A 13,958-nucleotide genomic window follows, 5' to 3' on the forward strand; every position below is an offset into this window, starting at 1 on the left:
TAACTGTTTGTCCAGATGCAAATTACGAAATGTATCAAGCAATTGTTTTTTAGCCCTCAGGGGGACATCAATCAGCATGATTGCCTTCGTTGTAGCTTTGTTTTCTACAAAGATATCAACAACGGTATGACTTTTTTAAATGGCACCCTTTATTTTTTATTCGGTAATTCATTTCCTCTCCTAAAGAGCTATTAAAAATGTATCACAGTGTACCATTCACTGAAACACAACGTTATTAATTACATAACACAACATTGATGTTGACGCTCCCAGCACTTAATGCAGGTACTCAGGGTAATGGAACACATGCACGTGCTGATGTTGACATAGGTCAGCTGAAGAGTTGTGCGAGTCTAATGTACACCAATGAAGAGAAAGCAGAAATGCTACTCATCTGTGGGGAATGTAAGTTAGCAGAAAAGTAATTGCAAAACTGTTTTCTTATGTACGGGTACATTTAGTACAGTAGCTTAGTCCTTTTAAATATTGTTGTGTAGAGGAGGCATACAGTAAAGGCTGTCCTTCCTACAAACTGCTTCGACATAGCGTTTCTTTTATTGTTGTTGAAGGTAGGTGAAATGCTACACAGGCAGCAGAACTCCACAGAGAGCAGTATCCTGACAAGAACCCACCTTCCCAATGGATGTTTTCTCGTCTCGTTGTGATGCTTCAGGAAACAGGAAGTTTCAACCCACGACAACGCAATCGTCTTAACACTCACACAGATGAAGCTGCCGAAGTTACTGTTCTCACTTCCATTGCTATGAATCCACATGTGAGCACACGACAGTTTGAACACGAGATTGGCATTCCTAAAACCACTGTATATAGTATTCCTACACATCACCGGTTCCATCCTTACCATGTACACCTACATCAAGAATTGCATGGGAATGATTTCCAGAATCGTGTACCGTTCTGTCAGTGGGTACAGCAGCAAATTCTCACAAACCCGAACTACTTCTCCAGTGTTCTATTTACCGATGAATGTTCCTCCTCACACACAGGACAGGTAAATACAAGGAACATGCATTATTGGTCCAGCGACAACACACAATGGCTCAGACAGGTGGAACACTCGCGTCAATGGAGAGTTAACGTCTGGTGTGGGTTGCTTGGTACTACAATTATTGGCCCTTATTTCAACAAAGGTAGTCTAAATGTCAGTGTATGCCAACTTCCTCACACGAATTCCTTCTCTTCTGAAGTGCTGATAAGAACCAGAATGCTTATGTGGTATCAACATGATGGATGTCCAGCACATAATGCCTCGCGACATGTTCTCAATCTAAGGTATCCTGCCAGGTGGATTGGTCAAAGTGGAACAGTTACTTGGCCTGCTAGGTCTCCTGATTTAAATCCTCTGGACTTTTTTCTTTGGAGATGCATTAAAGACGTTGTCTATAGCGATAGTCCAGCAGCTCCAGAGGACATGCAGGAACACATTGTGCTTGCTTGTAATTCTCTTCAGCAGGCAACACTGGAAGCAGTAAATAATTCTTTCATTCAACAAGTGCACCAGTGCATCGGTGTCCAGGGTCACCACTTTGAGCGTTCTACTCCTGGGCAATGGTACAAGAGAGCCAAAGTCAATTTTGTGTTATGTTTTTACTCTGTTTTCATTTGTTTCCTGACAACTCCAGCACGTGGATGAGTGCGTGATCCTGGGCTCAAAGTCAATGTTGTGTTACGTAATTAATAATGTTGTGTTTCAGTGAACGGTACAATGTGATACTTTTTGAATAGGTCTTCAGAAGAGGAAATGAATTACCAACTAAAAAATACAGTGTGCGATTTAAAAAGAGTCATACTGCTGTTCATATCGTTGTAAAAAACAAAGCTACAATGAAGGCAATCCTGCTGACTGATGTCCCGCTGATGGCTACAGGACATTTGCTTGAAACATTTTGTAATTTGCATCAGGACAAACAGTTATTTAGAGTGGTCAAGATAAATGGAACACCCTGTATATAACATGGCATAAAAAAGACAGTCAACTTACAGTCAAAGGGAACTGGGTTTTGCAACCATAATTTGTTCATGGCAACCTGAACAAATTTTCATGGGGATGTGAGGAGCAAGCTGTGTCTACCAAAGCCCACTACATTGACAGCTGTGGGGCGAGTGGCAGAATGGAACATGCTGTACCTCCCTCAAGCAGTTTCAGTTGTACACATGTGATTACCACATTGGCACAGAGTGCCATAACTATAACTTTGTAATGGCTACATTGTTAGATTATGTTGGCAGTGACCAGACACGAAACACTTGTGGCTCGAAGCTGACAGACTTTTATTGGAATCAGCTGATCCAGAACTCAGGAACCCCTTCCGGAAGTGATAAAAGTTACGACAGGCAGTAGGTTCAAACTTTAATGACAGACTAAGATAAAAAAGGTTATAGCAAAAAAAAAAAGGTTCAGCGACTGTGCTTTGTGGATGACCAGTCTGATAGTGAAGACAGTGAGGTTATTTTTGATATACAAAAATTTTTAAAAAGGTAGTTAGGTGACAGGCCATTGGAAGACACTTCTTGGTAAAATCGAACAATGGAAGATCCCGTAAGCTTTTGGCCAAATGGCCTCCTCCTGAATTACACACACACACACACACACACACACACACACACACACACACAATCACTGTCTCTGGCTGCCGAGACAGCAAAAAACTTAAAGAGGAATTGCAAGTTCCCAACTGTCAGAGACTGAAGTCCACTTTCCCTACTGCACACATGTTAAAGTTTGCTTCTTGCGAAATTAAAGCTTTATTCACAGCGTAGGATATGTTGTTTTTTCCCTGTACAATCCCTTCGCTAGAGTTGTCATAGAGTAGAGATGTTGGTGTTCAAGTGATCCTACTGTTAGTTTATTATATTCTCAGTAAGTATCAACAACTGGAGTGGTAGACAGGCAGCTGCGATGAGAACTGGATATTATAATGGCACTGGAGTTAATCTTTATTCATAAACTAAAATTTTTTTACACTACTGTTCCACCATATAATAAAAAAAAATGGCCTTACATTTATGTTATTAAAACTGAAAATTAACCTTTTTGATTAAGTCTAACATCACCATACTGTGACATAACTGCTCACTTGTTTGCTAAAAGCACTATTAAAAAAAAAAAACCAACCACAGAGGGAGGACCTTCCATTGATCTCCTCATCCCATCCATTTCTTGTTCTGAAATATACATAATATGGTTCAAACAATGGAAACTTCAGGTAGGAATATCAACAGGGCCAGGGACAGTAGTTTATGGGTGAGGAGAGTGGAGTGTGCACAGACTAGGCTCCAAAAGGCACAGTGTCAGGAAGTTTGGGGCAGGGAGGTGGCAGAAAAAAAGGAACAAAAAATGAGAAGAGTGGGGAAAGATGGGTGGATGCATTGGCAGAAAGCTGCAAGTCAACAGGGTGGGAGACTAGAATAGTGAGGAGATTATAGGACATAAGGGGTGGAAACTGTTGGATAGAGGGTGTGAGAACAATATGTTACCTTATTACCATAGAGTGACGACAGGATAATTGTGGGAGTGGAGAATGTGTTGTAAGGATAACTCCCATCTACACACTTCAGAAAAGCTGGTGGAGATGGCTCAAGTAGTGAAGCAGCCATTGAAATCAAGCAGGTTATGTTCAGCTGCACATTGTGCCACATGGTGGTCTACTTTACTCTTGGCAATAGTTTGGCAGTAGCCGTTCATCCTAGTAGACAGCTAGTTGGAGGTCAACCCAATACAAAAAGCTGTACAATGGTAGCAGCAGAGCTGGTATATGATACGACTGCTTTCAGATGTGGTCTAGCCCCTGGTGGTGTAGGATAAACCTGTGACAGGCCTATCAGAGACCGGGCTGCTTGTGAAAACAGCCATATCATTTACCAGCTCTGCCACTATCATTGCATAGCTTTTTATATTGGTATGACTACCAACCAGCTGTCGACCGGAACATAATATGCTTGATTTCAATGGCTGCTTCACTACCCGAGACATCTCAATCCTCCTCTCCATCACCATCTTTTCTTAACTGTGCAGATGGGAGTAGCAATCTATCTTTTCCTACATTGTTGTAATATAGCTATTAATTGATATATTTTTTAAACATCTTAGTCAATATATGAAAAGATATGGCAATGAATTGTGAACTTCCTCGCATCCTCAACTTAGAAACATTGTCAGCTCTAACAATAATATCAGGTGTACTGACGAGAAAACATCTGACCTCTCAGAGACTGCAGACTACTCTGTTTTACACAGACCTGGTATCAGTATGATATTGCATATGGAATGAACTCTGGGGTGTATAATCAGAGTCATATGTAATGCTCACTATCCATATAAGCAAATGCAATGCAAAGCAATAACTGAAATCCCTGGATGGACCAATAAAGCTATGAAAGGAACGTATATTACTCAGCTTCTATAATATTAGTATTAACCTATTATTAAGTACTGTTGTTCAGTCTACACGCCTTACCACACATAATTAACAGAAGACACAGTGGTGACAAGGGCAGTGCACTTTACCTATTAGATAATGCCTGCATAAGAATAACAGTTATGTAACCACCTCCAGCAGATTAGGGTTTTCAACAGCTGGGTGATATGAACCCACAATGAAATTAATAAATTAATTAAGAAGCTGTCTGGACTGAAGTTCCAGACCAGGTAGCAGTTGATCAATCATGACAGCATCTTTCAGGCACAGTTAATGAGGGCAGCATATGATTTGTCATGTGGCATGTTTCGTCCTTCCCAAACCTGAGGAGGAGAATTAAAATAGCTTCCTCCCTTAGCGGGGAAATTGTCCTGTCTCCAATACTGTCACCCTTACTAAACTTAACAGTAAGATATCCTTAGAATTCTCAGAGGTGCTGACACATGCTGTAATGGATTTTGTTGTGACCTAACATTGTGTCAAATCCTGCAGACAAGCACAAATATGGCTCACACATGGCAAAAAAGCAGTCAAACTTTATAACTGTGAAACAAATTCCCATAGTAAAGCTGAAAAGCAAGAGTCTAGCTGGCAGTGATTTGAGCAGAGTGCTTCCCTAAGATCTGGGCAATCTCTTCAGTGCTGCTCATGAAAATCCCACTCCTCATTAAAGCATTAACTTCTCATGTAGCACCTCTCCCCGATAACCACATGATAACCTTCCATACTTGAGAGGGTTTAGAAGAAATGTTAATAATATTCAGGAACTGTTGTCACAATTTCTTCTTGCTCTCCTTTATAGCTCTTTCATATGGCTCCTAAAAAGCTGTGAAGTTCTCACAGGTGAGTTCTTGAATCAATGCAGAGCCCCACTCATCCCAACACCAGAGAACACAGTGCCTTTATGGTTGGCCTGACAATTATTTAGATAGCTGCTTTAAGAGGGTGGTGAATAGATAATGTGATCTACCCATTCCCTGACACCACTACAATTCTGCAATGAAGCAAGTTTGTTGTAGATGATCATTTTTTCCTCTTGAGCACAACCCTAGGCAACTTTCTCTCGCGTTTTGCTCCGTTTTGCAGTTTTACTGGGGTCAAGAATTGATAAAGAAGTGCAACAATTGATAAAGAAGTGCAGATCTTCACCCACTTTCCACTAGCCATTGTATGCAAGATATAGAGAGCATGTCACGAGATCAAAGGAGGTTATCAAACCCACAGCAGTGTTGAGTGGCGTCCTCTACCTTACGTTCAAAAACATCCTATGATGATAAGACAGATGATCACTAGGGCAGACTGTTTGCAGAGCGTCACAGCAAGTTGGTGAACTTAAGTCTTTGTACAAATTGAACAGGTTTGGAATGGTTTAAAGTATCAGACAATGCCTCTTCAATGAAAGGCATCATGTGATGGCAAACTGAGGAAACATATAATAATCCTATTTGGCAAATGCACTATGACAGCAACTTTTTGCAAGTTAGTGATGGAGAGAAGGGATGACATAAATCCTGAATGAAGATGAACCATTCTCCCATTTACTCTCTGTTCACTGAGGTCCTGCTTTCGGTCGAGGACAAACATTAACAGAAAAGATAGAGGCAAAATATTTCTTTTGTGTGTTAAAAGTCTCAGTTCCTCCATATGTGACCTAAATCCACCTATTACATTGTTGGGAGGGGGGCAGGAGGTCTCCTCTTCTGATGAATCAGACAATGTATTTTGTTTGGTCTGACAGTTTAGGCCTTATTTTTGATGTAAAATTCTCTCTCTCTCTCTCTCTCTCTCTCTCTCTCTCTCTCTCTCTCTCTGTGATGGTCTGATGCAATTTGGTGATTTTACATTATTTGTCTTTTTTGATGCAATGGTGATGGGCGACTTGTCCGCACTGTTAACTTTAGCATCTCCTGGCATCCTGAAAGTCTCTCACAGACTTTGTGGCAAGTGAATATTTGCAGAACTTCCAGCAACAAGTGTTTGTTCCAGCTTTCATTATTAGTCTGTGGTAAGGTCACTGCAGCAAAACATGGTGCAAATACTAGTGACTTAATAACCCGATACATTTCAGTATAACAAGACTGATTTCCAGAGCAGTTTACATGAACAGTGGGGTGGGCACATAGCCATTGTTCCACTAGAAAACCAGTCTTAAAGTGTTCTGGCAACATTTGTGAATTACACATAAGTACAAATACAGCTGCTTTATCAACATCACCATTTACTCTCTTCTTAATATTTTAAATATTTATAACAACAATTGAAATTCCTGGATTTTTTACTCCACATTCTCATTCGCCTTCAGTTCCTGAATGCCTATCTCATGAGATTTACACAAACAGAAACCATATAGACTGAAATTATCTTATGAAGCTCAGTTAAATGGGGCAGTTAACATCATTTTTGCATCTTGTATCTTGCATACCTTGCACAAAAGTAAATGTTTCTTTGATTGATGGACAATTTCTAAGTCTTTCTATGGATTTAAATGTTAAAGCTCCTCTCTCTCTTTTTTTTCACAAAGGATTCTGTGAAACAGTTAATGTTCTTACTATCCACTGCTTTCTTAAGACTCTTCGTTCAGACAGGACTATCCGCCAAAAATCTTTTGGCTGGTTGAGTAAATGTTGATCAATGGATCACCCATACTATCGTGATGCTGTCCCTCAAGTAGTTAAAGAAATATAGGTCAATCCACATAAAGCTACGCACTACCTGGATTGACCTAATACAACTGAGGCTGCCTGGTAACAACTGTTTTGCCTCAACAGTCATCCATCCAATTTGCGCACAGCATACTGTGGGACTGATTTTTATTTTAATAGATGATGGTCTGGATGGTAAAGCAAAGATCCCCATTCCCTGTGGCATACAATGTTTCACTGCCATTCTGTGCAGTGGTTGCAAAAGTTGGCACTTATATATCCCAACTTCAGGAATCCTAGGTATGCCAAACACGTATTCAGCTTACAATGATGGAGCTCCTAGAGGTGCTCACTACTGGGCATGGCAGTGGGGCACATGTGGCTTATTGAATGTCAAGTACTTCAGAAGCATTGAGTCCTATTAGGAAGGAAAATTGTACATGCTAGCTACACATATGCTGCGATACCCGTTTACTGTACATTTCCATATTTTTGTGCTCTTTTGCCTACCTCACTTAATTCATTCATTGGCAAGCACCAAGTTGTTGTTACATCCAAACAAATGTGTGTTAATACCATTAGAATGAGATTTCACTATAGAATGAAATGAATCATTCAAGATATTTTTCACCCAGGCTGAGAGAGAGAGAGAGAGAGAGAGAGAATACTGAATGAGAATTCTAGTGCAATTAGAATTAGATTTTGCTGCACAATAGTCAGTGGCTTCCTGAAATATGGGTGAATGTAGATGTGTCTGAAACACTGAGAAAAACTTGAAAAATGTGCTATCAAAAGTAGTCAGAACCAAAAACACACACAGAAGTGAAGAAACACTAAAGCAAAACAAGAAAGATTGAGGCCAGGGTTTTTTTTGTAAAAAATGATGAGAGAGAACAATGCAATTTAGAAGATGATTATGAATCATTTTGTATTTAGCCTATAACATGTAAATAACCAAATGCCTAATTCATGCCATCACATACGAGTGGGTACCCAAAAGAAATCGAGCCTTTTAACTGATTTATTCACGTTTTCAGCACACACCTTCAACCTCCTGAGCTTGGACTAATACATGTGTCTAATATTTTATTCCATTTTGTAAAACATTGTTTAACTTCATCTTTTGTGATGCCTGACAGCCTCCATCATTTTCTTTCTCACCTCAGCAACATCAGCAAAAAACTTGCTTTTCACATCTCTGTTCAGTCTAAAAAAAAATTACCCATGGAAAGGATGGGTGAGTACCAGGGATGAGAATTTGGGATCATACCATTTTTGGTCAAGTATGGTCTCACAGACAGGATTGTCACCTGACTGCCACAAATCAGGCCACTTCTGCTGCACACTGTGGCACAATGTTTTCAACATTTTAAGAAGAAAGCCTAGTTAACTGTCTGATCCTGAAAACAAACTCTGAATGGACAACTCATTGCATTTAACTCCAAGTCAATCCCAACAGCTCCACAATTTCTTCAATGGATCATTGCACAAATATTTTCAACATTTTCGTATGTTCGGGCTGTGGATGGACAACCAGAATGAGATTTGTCATCAACTGACATTTCATCATTTTAGTTTTCCCCACAGCGTCATCCTTGTAAGCCGTTTTTAACATTTCAGGAGTTTATGTTACACTCGTCCTAAACAGAAAGCAGTATTTCATCACCACTTGCTGTTCATGAAAATCAGCCATTACAAAAATGACAATCACACTATAAACTCTGCAGAAACCACTACTGAGCTGCTTCAGCAATGCCAATCGGTTTTCTGACTCTGGAATGTTTATTCTATAGCCTCCTAGCAGCAAAAAAAAGTACTACGAAAGCTCTGCACGACAAAAAGCAAGTTCAGTTCCTTTTGGGTACTCCCTTGTACATTTTTGTTTACAATTAGCTATTTACACAGTTTAACAATTCATTTATAGGTTTAATTAAAAACTTCTGTTTAATGACAGAACAGTAGGATAATGAAGATAAAGTATTACTGTCTGATACCACTGCTTGAAAGGTGGTAGTGGAGAGTATTCGTTTGAAGGGGAATTAGGCCACTCATCAGCATCTAATATTAATATCCACGTGGTTCAAGTTCCTTGGTGTACTCAGTTTTATTTCTTTACGGGTTAATCATAATGGTAGAAACAGTTACATTTTTTGCTTAATGATCAAATAAAAAATTAAATAAAGGGGTCACGAGAGGTTAGTTGCTCATACTGTTTAATATCCCTTGCATATCCCCATTTCTCAAAGCGAGAACAAGCATCCCATTTGATACCAAAATCATTATGCATTCCAGATACTTCCAAACATGTTTACTATACCCTTCCAACTAAAGGTCTCACTCATTTCCATCAATTATAATTACCAAGGAAGAAACTCAACAAAATAAAAAGAAGTGGGAAGACGGCAGTGGTCCGCCAATGTGAGGACAACATGCCATGTTATTCTTTCTACATGAAGTCTATTTAACTATGTCTAATCGTAATACAGAGACACCAACTGCAATGAAATTTGCAAGCTGTTACACAGAAATGCTATACTTACTTTTCACCCGGTGAGTAGTAAAGCTATAGCAAAAGACTTTTAAAGCATGCTCTCTTACAATGATGAGACAAGCATAAATTCTGTGCTGCATCACAATATGTAAACTGACTATATATAAATACTACATGTTCAGTTAGTGAAGCGAATCTAACTGCTACTCTCAGGTTAGCCACTAAAAATGTATTCTGATAGCTGACTGTTCAGTAACATCAACACACATTTTTTATGAAATAGAATGGCATGTCTTTCATTGAGCCCTTCTTACAAATAATTAATGCACATGGTTATTTTTCCACTTAATAGTGGCACATAAGTTTTACATAATTAGTTTTTCATTTATTTTCATAATATGTCCACAGAATGTTGCTAGAAACAACATAATAAGGGAACGAATAATCATTTAAGCAACAGTAAAGCACACAAAATGAAAGAACACAAAGGCTCAGTGTGTGTGTGTGTGTGTGTGTGTGTGTGTGTTTTGCATGCATGACCACCCATCCATGTAATCACACAAGCAATGCATAACAACCAAATTGCACAATACACCCAATTTCTGTACTTAAATAAACAAAGAATTATACAAGATTCTGACACTGCATCTAAATACAACTGGTTTTAAAATGTCCACAAAACTATACAATATTATTCTTGTTTTCTAAAAAATAACAAAAGATGGTAAGCAATGAGCATGGTACTACTTTTAAACACTATACAAGTTGATATATTTAACACATCTAGGTATAAAATACAGCTTTAAAACATCAATTAGTTTTTACACATAACATGCTTAACATTATATGGCATCATGCATGTTCTTAAGTATCTCCCAAGAACCCATGCTTAAAAATGGCACCTTTTAGAAGGGAGATGTAAATTTGGTACCGCTGACTAACATTTTATAGTTGTGGAAAAGATTCACTAGTGGAATACAAATGGAGAAAACAAAAGCAGTAAGACTGAATAGTCAATGATTTGAGAAAAGTTAAATTTTAAAATAAACTTCTCCATGAGCTAAAATATGGGAGTGTTGCTGTTGTTGGTAAAGAGCCCATTTACATTCATACATCTGCAACAGCATACAGCCTCTTTAATATTACATTCCTTAGATGTTTTATTAGAATGTCAATGTCATGGTAACATAAAAATAAAGAAACAAATTGCTGTAGTATTTACGGTTATCTGGCTTGAAGAGAAAAATACAATATACAAGTCACAACCATAAGTCTCTGGTCAAGTAAGTCAGAGATCAATGGTAATTTTGTCTATGGTGATTTTTATCCTGTTTTGTGCCAGATTATTCAGATTTATTTATGACCTGTACTTAATTATGACTCTTTAAATGGGTTTACTTGCAAAATTTGCTTAGAAAGTGCATAAAAAGTTGCTCAAATTGAAAATCAGTACAGAATGAATACACCGTTGTCAAGCTCATAACAAATGCTGCTCTAACCACAATTAACCTACCATTACATGGGGGTTCTGTGACTGTACACCAACCATCTCTAACATCACAGAATATTGTGCTAAAGATCCGAATTCTTAAACCAGAATAGGTGAATGACATATTAACTTGATTGTCACAACATTTATCAGATTTACAAAAACACGCTCATCTAAATTAATGCTGCAGAAACAGTCTGAGGGCAATTTTTTGTTCCCCTTTAATCCAATGCACATTACTATTCTTTGGATTCCCCCGACCCAGGAAAGTAGATAATTATGTACAATGACTTGCACTTCTCAATTTAACTTTTACATTAACCATACTATGTTCAAATAGCAGGCAGTCTCTTTCTGACTGTTTCTCCCCCCCCCCCCCCCCCCCCAATTGAAAGCTTCAGATTTGATTTCATCAATATACACACAACACTAAACACTTGCACATTATCTGACTGAACATATAATTTCACAGGTGACACTCATCGTAAATATCTTGGTAATTGTTAAGGTCACATTGGAAGAGGGGGTGGAAGAGAACACAGTAAGTTTTCACAAGGGCTGTAACCACAATAGGCAGTGGGGATAACATTAACTATAGCAACTCTGAAATACTCAAAACGAAGAAAAAAGTGCAAAGCACAACAATAAGTACTGAATATTGATCTAAACCAAAACTAATAGCTGTCTGAATTTGTGAGTACACACACACACACACACACACACACACACACACACACACACACACACACACACACACACACCACAAGTAAGAACAAATGGAAACAAATGTGGATTCTTTGATGCAATAGATAAAAAACTTCAATTCCACTGAAGCAAAAAGTGTGTCTCCACAAGAAAATGCTTATCTAGGACCAAAAACTTAAGAGAAAATCTTAGCTCAGTACTTTGTTTCTCAACATTTTAAAAGTCAATTTGGGATCAGATTATTGTGAAGATGACCACTTTAGCAGCTAGCGTTTTGCTGATGCTTATTCACTCACACAAAAGCGTACAGGCCGACCTCATCTGTTGACTGACAGAGAGCACTGACAGTTGAAGAGGGTCATAATGTGTAACAGGCAGACATCTATACAAACCATCACACAGGAATTCCAAACCGCATCGGATCCACTGCAAGTACTATGACAGTTAGGTGGAAGGTGAGAAAACTTGGATTTCATGGTCGAGCGGCTTAAGCGACACATAATGCTGGTAAATGCCAAATGATGCCTCACTTGGTGTAAGAAGTGTACACATTGGATGATTGAACAGTGGAAACACGTTGTGTGGAATGATGAATCATGGTACACAATGTGGCAATCTGATGTCAGGGTGTGAGTATGGCAAATGCTTGATGAACGTCATCTGCCAGTGTGTGTAGAGGCAATAGTAAAATTCGGAGGTAGTGGTGTTATGGTGCAGTCGTGTTTATCAAGCAGGGGCTTGTTCTGCACGGCACTATCACAGCACAGGCCTACATTGATGTTTTAAGCACCTTCTTGCTTCCCACTGTCGAAGAGCAATTCGAGGATGGCGATTGCATCTTTCAACTCAATCGAGCACCTGTTCATAATACACGGCCTGTACTGACATGATAATAACATCCATGTAATGGACTGGCATGCACAGAGTTCTGACCCGAATCCTATAGAAAACTTTTGGGACGTTTTGGAACGCTGCCTTTGTGCCAGGCCTCATTGACCGATTTCGATACCTCTCCTCAGTGCAGCACTCCACGAAGAATGGGCTGCTACTTTCCAAGAAACCTCCCAGCACCTGACTTGAACGTATGCCTACGAGAGTGGAAGCTGTCATCAAGGCTATGGGTGGGCCAACACCATAATGAATTCCATCATTACTGATGGAAGGCACCACAAACTTTTAAGTCTTTTCAGCTAGGTGCCCGAATTCTTTCGATCACATAGTGTACGTATGTAGAAATGTATTAGAAGTTTTTGATATTTCATTCCTTTTTTCAGAAGAATCTAATTGTTTCTTCTGCTTTCCTTTTTCATTTTGGAAGTTTGTCCCAAGGCTCATGAGTCCAGACCACAAGGACCTTCACCTTGGAATATGTGAAGAGCTTCTGAATCACATAAATGGGAATGAAATGTTCCTTAAGAGAATCATAACTGGTGATGAGATGTGGGTCTATGGTTATGTTGTTGAGCCCAATGTTCATTCTCTACAATGGGTCTGGAAAGGTTCTCTAAGACCAAAAAAAGCTCGTCAGGTCAGGTCAAACGTCAAAGCCATGCAGACAGTTTTCTTTGACTTTAAAGGATTATTTCATCATGAATTCGTGCCACAGAGACAAACTGTTAATCAAAGGTACTATTGGGACGTGTTGCGACATCTGCATGAAAATGTTAGGAGGAGATGGCCTGAAATGTGGTGAGGTAATACATGACTCTTGCATCACAATAATGCATATGCACATTCATCCCTGTTGGTGTGTGACTATTGCACAAAAAACAGAATCACTATGCTGTCTCATCCTCTGCATTCTCCAGACCTGTACCCTTGGACTTTTACACCCCATTAAAAGGATGAAGACATGCAACAATAAACAAGATAAAAGAAAAATTGCAGACGGCAGTTCGTGCAATCAAGTAAAAGGAGTACCATGACTGCTTTCGGAAGTAGAAACAGAGTTGGATCAGTGTATCAATTGTGGAGGAGGGTATTTCGAAGGAGACCATGCACAATAAGTAAAAGATGTGCATAGAAAAATTTTGTGGACAGAGTTCTGGAATTTGTTTCGAATAGACCTCGTATATACAACACTGTGACACAGATCAGTATTACATCACAAATGGTTGCTAGCTACAAAAAGTATGTTGGTCTAATGAGTTTCTGTGGCTTGCTGTTGTAGTGGCTTGCTGCTGCTTTGGACT

The 13,958-nt window shown here is 39.1% G+C and overlaps 1 protein-coding gene across 1 annotated transcript in view; it reads right to left on the minus strand.

Annotated features, from left to right (window-relative positions):
• LOC124624822 (kinase suppressor of Ras 2) overlaps positions 1–13,958 on the minus strand; it is a 173,689-nt gene that overhangs the window by 67,723 nt on the left and 92,008 nt on the right. The gene's annotated exons all lie outside the window — the stretch shown is intronic.

The sequence above is a fragment of the Schistocerca americana genome, chromosome 1 (genome assembly GCF_021461395.2).
Source record: "Schistocerca americana isolate TAMUIC-IGC-003095 chromosome 1, iqSchAmer2.1, whole genome shotgun sequence".
Taxonomy (NCBI): domain Eukaryota; kingdom Metazoa; phylum Arthropoda; class Insecta; order Orthoptera; family Acrididae; genus Schistocerca; species Schistocerca americana.